The following is a 12,960-nucleotide window of genomic DNA, read 5'->3' on the forward strand; positions in this document are numbered from 1 at the left end:
TGAAGGGCTTCCCCACTCCTCAAGAGGTAAACATTTCTTCCACCACAGCCAAGGAGTTTTTTTTTTTTTTTTCTTAAAAAAAGGTCTGGAGCCACCTCTTTGGAAAGAAAACATCAAGGAAGATGGTGCCTCCGTCTCCCAGTTGCTGCGGTAGGCGTCGGGTCCTACGTTTCCGGTCATAAAGACAGAGATGGGAAGTTCTAGGATTGCTTTGGATAAAGGTGAAGAGCTCCTGCAGAGCATCACTCGAATTCCCAGGCACATTTAGGATAAACTAACAAATGGGGCAGTCAAGTCCTCTCACCTGAAGGCAAGTGAGTGTTCATCTTGGCGCTTGCGTTGAATGGGCTCTGTCTGCTTGGTGTATCATGAATGGGTGCGATTTCTGTCTTTACAATGTCTTTAGTGGGTTGTCTGTGACGTGCATCACAGTTTAGTTTTGTGCTCGTAGAACAAAGTATGTTTTTTCTCTACTTTGTGGAGAAGGTCTTGTTTTATTATCTCCCCAACATTGGTCACCATGTCAAACAGTATCAGATCCAATACAGGTGAAACTGAGAAACGTGGCAAATCCTAAAACACCGCCTATTGCAAGAAGGAAGAGTATTTTCTAGTATCAATTCTGTAGGCTAAAGGGGGGATTAATTACAAATGGCAGGAGAAAACTTTTAGTTTCAGAAGTGTAACCCTGTGCCAATGTTTTTCAAACCCTGCACTTAAAATGCATTTTATTTTTAAGTTGATTATACTTAAAGCTTTTTAAAAAGCACAATTACGTTCTGGAATGCGGAAGGACCACCTTCAGGTTGAATAAATTGCTATCCACACTTGCAGAAGTCAGAGAAGCTACTATGAATTAAGGGCTAATGGTCTGTTACAGTGAAAGGATACAGATGAAAAGCAGGAAAGATTGGCACAACAGGACAAAGTCACGGAGGGACTACATTGCCAGTTTCCTGTGCCCTGTCACTTGGGTCTCACAGCATCTGTGGGTGACAATATGAAGTGTACTGCTAGCGGGGGACCTCACACAAGACCTGGTGTTTAGAGAGTTTTCTTAATATGTCACACACAAGGGACACCTGTGTGGCTGAACTTATTCTCTAGCTTCTCTGAATGTCAAACTGCTACAGAAGACCCTAAGGCTCTGCTACCCACTGGTATGTCAAATTATTAGTATAAATTAGCTAGCATGGCACAAGGCCCCGGGTAAATAAACACACTCTTATTAGTCCAAATGTTTCAAGGGCTTAGAAGTTCTCTCCCAAGAGTTGGGCCACTCTGCCAAACGTTTCTTTGGAATGAATACAGATTGGACAACTCAGGCCTGTGATGTAATCCTTTATACAGGTCAAGTAAAAATACTCAAAGCCCGTACTCCTGTTTTAGCACATGTTGGTATTATCTCTGTTCTCAACCTTATTTATGGGCATCTGTATAAGGGAAGTAGTAGAAAGGAGTGCTACAGCATGTGTTCCCAAGTCCACATTGGATGACCTTGAAACCGTGCCCCCATAGGGTTAACAGAAGCTGATGACTAACAACTTCTTGAGCTAGAATTATAGAAAAAGGAACAAAGAGCATGTCAAAACCCCTCTGCTTGTGAACTGCCTTAATTGGTTAAGCTCACTTTGGTGGGTTTTTTTCCTCCTACTTGCATATGCTCCAAACTTTCTCCCTAGTTGGGCCATGTAGGTTTTCTCTTCTCTAGTTGAGGAGCGGTGGGCTCAGTAGTTGTGGCATGTAGGCTTAGTTGCCCCTCCACATGTGGGATCTTAGTTCCCTGACCAGGAATTGAATCACCCTCATCCCCTACGTGGGAAGGTGGATTCTTTACCACTGGACCAACAGGGAAGCCCCCCACTGTAGATAACACCTCTGACGGGTGGGGTCACTGCAGGAAAGGGGTTTCTTAGGAACTTGGAGTCAGCTCTTGTCCAGCTATGCGTGAAGAACAGAAGCCTGTAATGCAGAACACCTGCACACACTGACTACTGCCTCACCTTTTCTCTCTGATTGCCCTTTCCCCCCACCTAGGACCACCCTGCCTCTTTGTCCCCTACAGCACCTCACCTCCAGGAAGGTGGTTGTGAGACTTTTTGTCTCCTGGCTTGCTGCCCTGTGAGTGAAATTCCTTTCCTGCAAGCTTTGATATCCCAGTGTTTGGCTTCTTGCACCTCTGGTTCAGTAAAATAACCTCCTGTTCACAGTGTGAAACTCCCCACAGTTGGAGTATTCGTACCAGGGAAATTGGCAAACACAACAAGTGGGGGGGGGGGGTTGGGTTTGATTTTTTTTTAAAGTAGGTGTCTAGCTAGACTTACAGTAATGGAAACTATGTTAATAGTGAGGACTACACGTGGGGTTACTAAATGTTATTCCATCCAGCAAAGTCACTGAGAAAAATCAAGTTGCAACACATTTCTTTTTATTGTCTCCACAGTAGCTAATAAAAAGACATTTAATCAAAGATGACCATACACCTGGCAAATGAACACAGGAATGTTCAACATCCTGAATCACTAGGGAAATGCATCAGACCACAGTGAGGCATGTATCCACACTTTTAAAACAGGTAATATTCAAAACACTAACCATACCAACCCACTACTGGTGAGGAACACAGGAGATGGAAGGTTCCCATACTGTTAGAATGTAAAAGGGATACAACCCTATTCATTCATTTTGAAATATGAAACCAGGGGCTTCTGTGGTCCAGGGGTAAGACTTCTCTGTACTTCCACTGCAGGGGCCACAGGTTCGATCCCTGGTTGGGGTAGAGGCACCATGGTGTGTGATGTGGCCAAAAAAAAAAAATTAGAATATGAAACATAAAGACCCCGTGACAGTAAGTCAAAGTACAGCATAGCTCCTGAAAAGCTTCCTACAAACCTCGTACTCACAGGCAGTCTGCACACTAGGGCTGTTCAGATGTATGGCATTCAACTTCCGTTGATGAGTTGCTCACAGAGCCTATTCAGTATATGATGTATTAACTAAGGAGACAGCTCATTTGCTGCTCTCCTCATCTCATTTGAAGGCCTTTCTCCAGTAGGAACTCTGGTGACAGATGAGGTTTATAGACCTTTGGCTGAAAGCTTTCTTACATTTGCTGCACTCATATATGGTCTTTTTCTGTGGTGTGACCTGTTTGTTTGGCGTTCAGTAAGCTGGGTGCTTTGGCTGAAGAATTCTCCATATTTAGTGCATGCATGTGTTTTTTTTCTCCAGTGTGACTGTCTTCATAAGGCCTCTCTCCTGTGTGGACTCTCACGCTCTGCAAGCCTATACATCCAGGGGTAGACTTTCCTACATTCATGGCACTTATAGAGACGCTGACCATTGTGAAACACCGCTGTGCAGCCACCATCCTTTTGTGGAGTGACCTGGTGCTGGAGAAGGCTAGAGCTACCAGGGAAATCCTTCCCAGCCTCCTGGCATGTGAAAGAGTTCTTGGATGCATGGACTATGTGGCTCCTCATAAAGGCCTTACCCATGTCTCTTTTAAAGAGTTTCCCTCCACTGTGCTGGTGAAATTTCACCTGACACACACAGTTTCTGGCCAGGAATTGTTCCCAAGTCTTCAGCTACACACAAACTACTGTCTAAGGCCAGGCAGCACCTCTCCCAGGGATAGGACTTCCAGATGCACAGGTCTGTCTTTGATTTATTCGTGGCACTTCTACAGAAACATTCTGCTCAGAAGTTATCTCCTTGTGCTCTGCTCTGTGCCAACAACCTGAAAGCAGAGAAATGACACAATGATGGGGGGAGTGCACACAGAAATATGGTACACAGTCACTGGCTTTGGCAGCAAAACACTGTGGGGCACAGGACATGATCCTGATATAATTTGAACCCCTGATGCCAAATCAGTGGAGCCAAGCCCACTTTGAGCCCCTCATGCTGGGGCTTGGAGTCATGTCCACTCTGTCATGTACCCAGGGTTCACCTCCCAGCTCCAGATGGACAACAACACGGGACCTAGAAAATGCAAGTCCTAAGGGAAAGACAGGACAGGTGAGCAGTCAGTACTAGCCCAGGAAAACAACCAATCCCCAAAAAAACCTCAGGAAAGAAAAACAGTATCACAAAATGAACCAGTGACCATGCTGGATCCCAACAATTCCTGGTATAGTCAGGGCCCAGGAAATATCAGCTGGAAGGGGGCAGAACCTGGAGCACAGAGGTGCATGGGTCTACAGAGTCAATTTAGCAGTGAGTGGCTGAGACTAATGGAACCCACTGAACTAATTCCAAGTCTTATGTCCCAGAAAAACTTCACTGAAAAAACTTCAGAGCTGCTGGTATTGGGGATACTTCCTTCTAAAAGGAAGTCATATACACACTCACTCAGCCTTGGCACCAATAACACAGATGAGAGGGAAGCAGTAATAGAGATATGCCCACTGTCTAGCTGTGAAAAAACAGACTTGCCTTTGGAAAAAAGGGGAAAGGCAGAGACCTGCCCAGGATGCTGATAGGGGGGAGGGCCTTACCCAATGACACAACAAGTACAGAGGTCTCCAGGATCACATCAGAGGACAGGAATCTCTGCACCTCATTAAGAAGCTTCCATTCCTCCTGGGAAAAGTACACAGCCACGTCCCCAAAGGTCACAGGGCCCTGTGATGATGGGACAGATTTGTACATAAGCAGCCTCTCTCCCCAGGACCCCATAAGTACTTCTAACCCCAGCCCATACTCACTCTGGGTTCATCATCCACCCCAGCTCTGTGACATAGAGGGCAGTGGGGCCCAATAACTTCATGCTTCCCTGATCAGTATGTACAACCCTGAGCAACAACAGGCAGGTGGACAGATAGATACCATCTAATCTGTGAGCCTGCTATGCAGGGCCCTTTCCCTTTCCTCCAAGACAACAGCCTGAGTGTACCCACTATCATGTCTCCCAGACACAAGCAAACTTAGCCCCATCCTTCTCTCTTATACTCCTAGTACTAGGGCCTGGGGCAATTACTTCATACACCTTCCCCACATGCATATTACTCACTGGACCTCCTCATACATTACATGTCTGCTACCATTCTAACTCTGGCCCCCTTGCTCTCTGTCCTTACCAGTTGTTAACAAAGACCTACAAGTCCTAGAGCACTCCCATCTCAATCACATCCTCAAGCATTTGTATGTATTAGCCCCATTACTAAGACAACCTTTCATGTCTCAGTCCACTGGCTGCCAAAACTGGGAATCTGTCCATAAAACCTAGGGTCTACAGGCACCAAGTCCACGAAGACACCTGACACCAGTGCAGGGGCCATAAGTAATTCTGCTGAATGTGAAACATTAATGAGTGAACCATTTAATATTTCAGGCAAAGACAAATACTCAAGAGAAAAATAAAGCATGTAAAAGAGACCAGAAAATGTTATAGAGTTGTGCCATAAGGTCATGTGGATACCTTGAGAAAAGGCTGTCCAGAAGTGGGACAAAAAAGTGCAAAGCCTCTCTATCAGAGTCATGCAGCATCCATGAGGCTAGTGTGACTGGAGCCCAGTGAGCCAGAAGAATAAGGGATTGTGTTGGGGAGGAAATGGTTCTTCTTCCTTTACAAATATTAAAAATCTTAAAAAAAAACTCCACCTTACATAATCCATAGATTAAATTCTGATTTGGAATTATGCTAACATTATATAATAGGATTCAAGAATGTGTACTTTTTATATTTATCCACCATATTCTTTGATATATCCATTTTTTTCTTTCCATACCTGTTCAGAGAGACTATCTGTAATTTCCTACTAGCTTCTCCAGGGGTAGAGATCATGAACCACAATTTACTGAATTCACATTGAAAATGACTCTGAAAAAGGGGTTTCTTGCCAGAATCAGAGTAAAAGTGCTTGGCCTCCAGCAGTTGGGGATAACTGGGCATCATTGCTGACTCTTTAAACTTAAAAGAACTGCAACAAGCTATAGGACTTGATCTCTAGTCCATCTGCATTGTAGAAACACAGAAATACCTTCTTGAGTTCTTAACATCTTGCTAAGGATTCACAAAGCATTATAACTTTTTACACTTACAATGATTCATTTTATCACCCTTAAAACAAGTATTTTAACAAGATATCTTAATCATTTATGATTTTCCACTAAAATAAATATTATTCAGGAACTTCCCTGGTGGTCCAGTGGTTAAAAATCTGCCTTCCAATGCAGGGGATGCAGGTTTGATCCCTGGTCAGGGAACTAAGATCCCACATACCGTGGTGGGGCAACTGAGCCCGTGTGCTTCAACGAAAGATCCTGTGTGCTGCAACTAAGACCTGACACAGCCAAAAATAAATAAAACAATACATAAGCATTATTTGAAGAGTACAATCACATAGAAGATTAGGCAATCTACCTGAAAAAGAAATCAGAGTAATGATAGTAAAGATGATTCAAAATCTCAGAAAAAGAATGTAAACAGATGGAGAAGATACAAGAAATGTTTAAAAGAAAGGTAGATTTGATGAACAATACAATAACTGAAATGAAAAATACACTAGAGGGATTCAATAGCAGAATAACTAAGGTAGAAGAACGACTAAGTGAGCTGGATTGACAGAGTGGTGGAAATAACAACATTTAATGAACCAACATTTGCATTATAAGGGTCCCAGAAGAAGAGATAAGGGAAAGGGCCTGAGAAATATTTGAGGAGATTACAGCCGAAAACATCCCTAACATGGGAAAGGAAACACTCCCCTGAGTCCAAGAAGTGCAGAGTCCCATACAGGATAAACCCAAGGAGAAACACACCAAAACACATATTAATCAAACTGATACAAATTAAACACAAAGGAAAAATATTAAAAGCAACAAGGGCGACTCCCTCTTGCGAGAGCACCAGAATCACAACTGGCTGCTGGACAATCATCGACAGGAAGACACTGGACTTCACCAAGGAGGATACCCCACGTCCAAGGACAGAGGAGAAGCCACAGTGAAACGGTAGGAGGGGTGCAATCAGAGTAAAATCAAACCCCACAACTGCTGGGTGGGTGACTCACAGACTGGTGAACACTTATACCACAGAAGTCCACCCACTGGAGTGAAGGTTCTGAGCCCCACGTCAGGCTTCCCAACCTGGGGGTCTGGCAACGAGAGGAGGAATTGATTGCAGGACTTTGACAGGACTGGGGAAAACAGAGACCCCACTCTTGGAGGGCGCACACGGAATAGTGTGCACATCGGGACTCGGGGGAAGGAGCAGTGACCCTGGGGGAGACTGAACCAGACCTACCTGCTAGTGTTGGAGGGTCTCCTGCAGAGGCGGGGGCTGGCTCTGTTTCACCGTGGGGACAAGGACACTGGCAGTGGAGGTTCTGGGAAGTACTCCTTGGCATGAGCCCTCCCAGAGTCTGCCATTAGCCCCACCAAAGAGCCCAGGTAGGCTCCAGTGTTGGGTTGCCTCAGGCAAAACAACCAACAGGGAGGGAACCCAGCCCCACCCATCAACAGTTAAGTGGATTAAAGTTTTATGGAGTTCTGACCGCCACAGCAACAGTCAGCTCTACCCACCACCAGAGACTCCCATCAAGCCTCTTAGACAGCCTCAACCACCAGAGGGCAGACAGCAGAAGCAAGAAAAACTACAATCCTGCAGCCTGTGGAACAAAAACCACATTTACAGAAAGAGAGACAAGATGAAAAGGCAGAGGGCTATATACCAGATGAAGGAACAAGAAAAAAACCCAGAAAAACAACTAAATGAAGTGGAGACAGGCAACCTTCCAGAAAAAGAATTCAGAATAATGATAGTGAAGATGATTCAGGACCTCGGAATAAGAATGGAGGCAAAGATCGAGAAGATGCAAGAAATGATTAACAAAGACCTAGAAGAATTAAAGAACAAACAAACAGAGATGACCAATACAATAACTGAAATGAAAACTACACTAGAAGGAATCAATAGCAGAATAACTGAGGCAGAAGAAGGGATAAGTGACTTGGAAGACAGAATGGTGGAATTCACTGCTGCGGAACAGACTAAAGAAAAAAGAATGAAGACAGCCTAAGAGACTTCTGGGACAACATTAAACGCAACAACATTCGCATTATAGGGGTCCCAGAAGGAGAAGAGAGAGAGAAAGGACCAGAGAAAATATTTGAAGAGATTATAGTCAAAAACTTCCCTAACATGGGAAAGGAAATAGCCACGCAAGTCCAGGAAGCGCAGAGAGTGCCATACAGGATAAACCCAAGGAGAAACAGGCCGAGACACATAGTAATCAAAGTGGCAAAAATTAAAGACAAAGAAAAATTATTGAAAGCAACAAGGGAAAAACAACAAATAACATACAAGGGAACTCCCATAAGGTTAACAGCTGATTTCTCAGCAGAAACTCTACAAGCCAGAAGGGAGTGGAATGATATACTTAAAGTGATGAAAGGGAAGAACCTACAACCAAGATTACTCTACCCAGCAAGGATCTCATTTAGATTTGATGGAGAAATCAAAAGCTTTACAGACAAGCAAAAGCTAAGAGAATTCAGCACCACCAAACCAGCTCTACAACAAATGCTAAAGGAACTTCTCTAAGTGGGAAACACAAGAGAAGAAAAGGACCTACAAAAACAAGCTCAAAACAATTAAGAAAATGGTCATAGGAACATACATATCGATAATTACCTTAAATGTGAATGGATTAAATGCTGCAACCAAAAGACACAGGCTTGCTGAATGGATACAAAAACACGACCCATATATATGCTGTCTACAAGAGACCCACTTCAGACCTAGGGACACGTACAGACTGAAACAGAGGGGATGGAAAAAGATATTCCATGCAAATGGAAATCAAAAGAAAGCTGGAGTAGCTATACTCATATCAGATAAAATAGACTTTAAAATAAAGAATGGGGGCTTCCCTGGTGGCGCAGTGGTTGAGAACCTGCCTGCTAATGCAGGGGACACGGGTTCGAGCCCTGGTCTGGGAAGATCCCACATGCCACGGAGCAGCTGGGCCCGTGAGCCACAATTGCTGAGCCTGCGCGTCTGGAGCCTGTGCCCCGCGACGGGAGGGGCCGCGATGGAGAAAGGCCCGCGCACCGCGATGAAGAGCGGTCCCCGCACCGCGATGAAGAGTGGCCCCCGCTTGCCGCAACTGGAGAAAGCCCTCGCACGAACCGAAGACCCAACACAGCCAAAAATAAATAAATAAATAAATAAATAAATAAGAAAATCCTTAAAAAAAAAAAATAAATAAAGAATGTTACAAGAGACAAGGAAGGACACTACATAATGATCAAGGGATCAATCCAAGAAGAAGATATAACAATTATAAATATATATGCACCCAACATAGGAGCACCTCAATACATAAGGCAACTACTAACAGCTATAAAAGAGGAAATTGACAGTAACACAATAATAGTGGGGGACTTTAACACCTCACTTACACCAATGGTCAGATCATCCAAAATGAAAATAAATAAGGAAACAGAAGCTTTAAATGACAAAATAGACCAGATAGATTTAATTGATATATATAGGACATTCCATCCAAAAACAGCAGGTTACACGTTCTTCTCAAGTGCGCACGGAACATTCTCCAGGATAGATCACATCTTGGGTCACAAATCAAGTCTCAGTAAATTTAAGAAAATTGGAATCATATCAAGCATCTTTTCTGACCACAACGCTATGAGATTAGAAATGAATTACAGGGAAAAAAACGTAAAAAACACAAACACATGGAGGCTAAACAATACGTTACTAAATAATCAAGAGATCACTGAAGAAATCAAAGAGGAAATCAAAAAATACCTAGAGACAAACGACAATGAAAACACAACAATCCAAAACCTATGGGATGCAGCAAAAGCAGTTCTAAGAGGGAAGTTTATAGCTATACAAGCCTACCTCAAGAAACAAGAAAAATCTCAAGTAAACAATCTAACCTTACACCTAAAGAAACTAGAGAAAGAAGAACAAACAAAACCCAAAGTTAGCAGAAGGAAAGAAATCATAAAGATCAGAGCAAAAATAAATGAAATAGAAACAAAGAAAACAATAGCAAAGATCAATAAAACTAAAAGCTGGTTCTTTGAGAAGATAAACAAAATTGATAAGCCATTAGCCAGACTCATCAAGAAAAAGAGGGAGAGGACTCAAATCAATAAAATCAGAAATGAAAAAGGAGAAGTTACAAGAGACACCACAGAAATACAAAGCATCCTAAGAGACTACTACAAGCAACTTTATGCCAATAAAATGGACAACCTGGAAGAAATGGACAAATTCTTAGAAAGGTATAACCTTCCAAGACTGAACCAGGAAGAAACAGAAAATATGAACAGACCAATCACAAGTAATGAAATTGAAACTGTGATTAAAAATCTTCCAACAAACAAAAGTCCAGGACCAGATGGCTTCACAGGTGAATTCTATCAAACATTTAGAGAAGAGCTAACACCTATCCTTCTCAAACTCTTCCAAAAAATTGCAGAGGAAGGAACACTCCCAAACTCATTCTATGAGGCCACCATCACCCTGATACCAAAACCAGACAAAGACACTACAAAAACGAAAATTACAGACCAATATCACTGATGAATATAGATGCAAAAATCCTCAACAAAATACTGGCAAACAGAATCCAACAACACATGAAAAGGATCATACACCACGATCAAGTGGGATTTATCCCAGGGATGCAAGGATTCTTCAATATACGCAAATCAATCAATGTGATACACCATATTAACAAATTGAAGAATAAAAACCATATGATCATCTCAATAGATGCAGAAAAAGCTTCTGACAAAATTCAACACCAATTTATGATAAAAACTCTCCAGAAAGTGGGCATAGAGGGAACCTACCTCAACATAATAAAGGCCATATATGACAAACCCACAGCAAACATCATTCTCAATGGTAAAAAACTGAAAGCATTTCCTCTAAGATCAGGAAGGAGACAAGGATGTCCACCCTCACCACTATTATTCAACATAGTTCTGGAAGTCCTAGCCATGGCAATCAGAGAAGAAAAAGAAATAAAAGGAATACAAATTGGAAAAGAAGAAGTAAAACTGTCACTGTTTGCAGATGACATGATACTATACATAGAGAATCCTAAAACTGCCACCAGAAAACTGCTGGAGCTAATTAATGAATATGGTAAAGTTGCAGGATACAAAATGAATGCACAGAAATCTCTTGCATTCCTATACACTAATGATGAAAAATCTGAAAGAGAAATTATGGAAACACTCCCATTTACCATTGCAACAAAAAGAATAAAATACCTAGGAATAAACCTACCTAGGGAGACAAAAGACCTGTATGCAGAAAACTATAAGACACTGATGAAAGAAATTAAAGATGATACCAACAGATGGAGAGATATATCATGTTCTTGGATTGGAAGAATCAACATTGTGAAAATGACTATACTACCCAAAGCAATCTACAGATTCAGTGCAATCCCTGTCAAATTACCAATGGCATTTTTTACGGAGCTAGAACAAATCATCTTAAAATTTGAATGGAGACACAAAAGACCCCGAATAGCCAAAGCAGTCTTGAGGGAAAAAAACGGAGCTGGAGGAATCAGACTCTCTGACTTTAGACTATACTACAAAGATACAGTAATCAAGACAATATGGTACTGGCACAAAAACAGAAACACAGATCAATGGAACAAGATAGAAAGCCCAGAGATAAACCCACGCACCTATGGTCAACTAATCTATGACAAAGGAGGCAAAGATATACAATGGAGAAAAGACGGTCTCTTCAATAAGTGGTGCTGGGAAAACTGGACAGCTACATGTAAAAGAATGAAATTAGAATACTCCCTAACACCATACACAAAAATAAACTCAAAATGGATTAGAGACCTAAATGTAAGACTGGACACTATAAAACTCTTAGAGGAAAACATAGGAAGAACACTCTTTGACATAAATCACAGCAAGATCTTTTTTGATCCACCTCTGAGAGTAATGGAAATAAAAACAAAAATAAACAAATGGGACCTAATGAAACTTCAAAGCTTTTGCACAGCAAAGGAAACCATAAACAAGACGAAAAGACAACCCTCAGAATGGGAGAAAATACTTGTAAATGAATCAACGGACAAAGAATTAATCTCCAAAATATATAAACAGCTCATTCAGCTCAATATTAAAGAAACAAACACCCCAATCCAAAAATGGGCAGAAGACCTAAATAGACATTTCTCCAAAGAAGACCTATAGACGGCCACGAAGCACATGAAAAGATGCTCAACATCACTAATTATTAGAGAAATGCAAATCAAAACTACAATGAGGTATCACCTCACACCAGTTAGAATGGGCACCATCAGAAAATCTACAAACAACAAATGCTGGAGCGGGTGTGGAGAAAAGGAAACCCTCTTGCACTGTTGGTGGGAATGTAAATTGATACAGCCACTATGGAGAACAATATGGAGGTTCCTTAAAAAGCTAAAAATAGAATTACCATATGACCCAGCAATCCCACTACTGGGCATATACCCAGAGAAAACCATAATTCAAAAAGACACATGCACCCCAATGTTCATTGCAGCACTATTTACAATAGCCAGGTCATGGAAGCAACCTAAATGCCCATCAACAGACGAATGCATAAAGAAGATGTGGTACATATATACAATGGAATATTACTCAGCCATAAAAAGGAACGAAATTGAGTCATTTTTTGAGACGTGGATGGATCTAGAGACTGTCATACAGAGTGAAGTAAGTCAGAAAGAGAAAAACAAATATCGTATATTAACGCATGTATGTGGAACCTAGAAAAATGGTACAGATGAGCCGTTTTGCAGGGCAGAAGTTGAGACACAGATGTAGAGAACAGACATATGGACACCAAGGGGGGAAAACTGCGGTGGGGTGGGGATGGTGGTGTGCTGAATTGGGCGATTGGGATTGACATGTATACACTGATGTGTATAAAATTGATGACTAATAAGAACCTGC

At 42.0% G+C, this 12,960-nt stretch overlaps 1 protein-coding gene across 1 annotated transcript in view; it reads right to left on the minus strand.

Annotated features, from left to right (window-relative positions):
• Positions 1 to 2,406: 2,406 nt before the first annotated feature.
• LOC103014259 (zinc finger protein 501-like) overlaps positions 2,407 to 12,960 on the minus strand; it is a 36,096-nt gene continuing 25,542 nt past the window's right edge. Inside the window, 2 exon segments of the mRNA XM_057533440.1 lie at positions 2,407 to 3,739; positions 4,500 to 4,626. The gene's annotated coding sequence lies outside the window, so the exon portion shown is untranslated.

Source organism: Balaenoptera acutorostrata, chromosome 19 (assembly GCF_949987535.1).
Source record: "Balaenoptera acutorostrata chromosome 19, mBalAcu1.1, whole genome shotgun sequence".
In the NCBI taxonomy this organism is placed as follows: Eukaryota; Metazoa; Chordata; class Mammalia; order Artiodactyla; family Balaenopteridae; genus Balaenoptera; species Balaenoptera acutorostrata.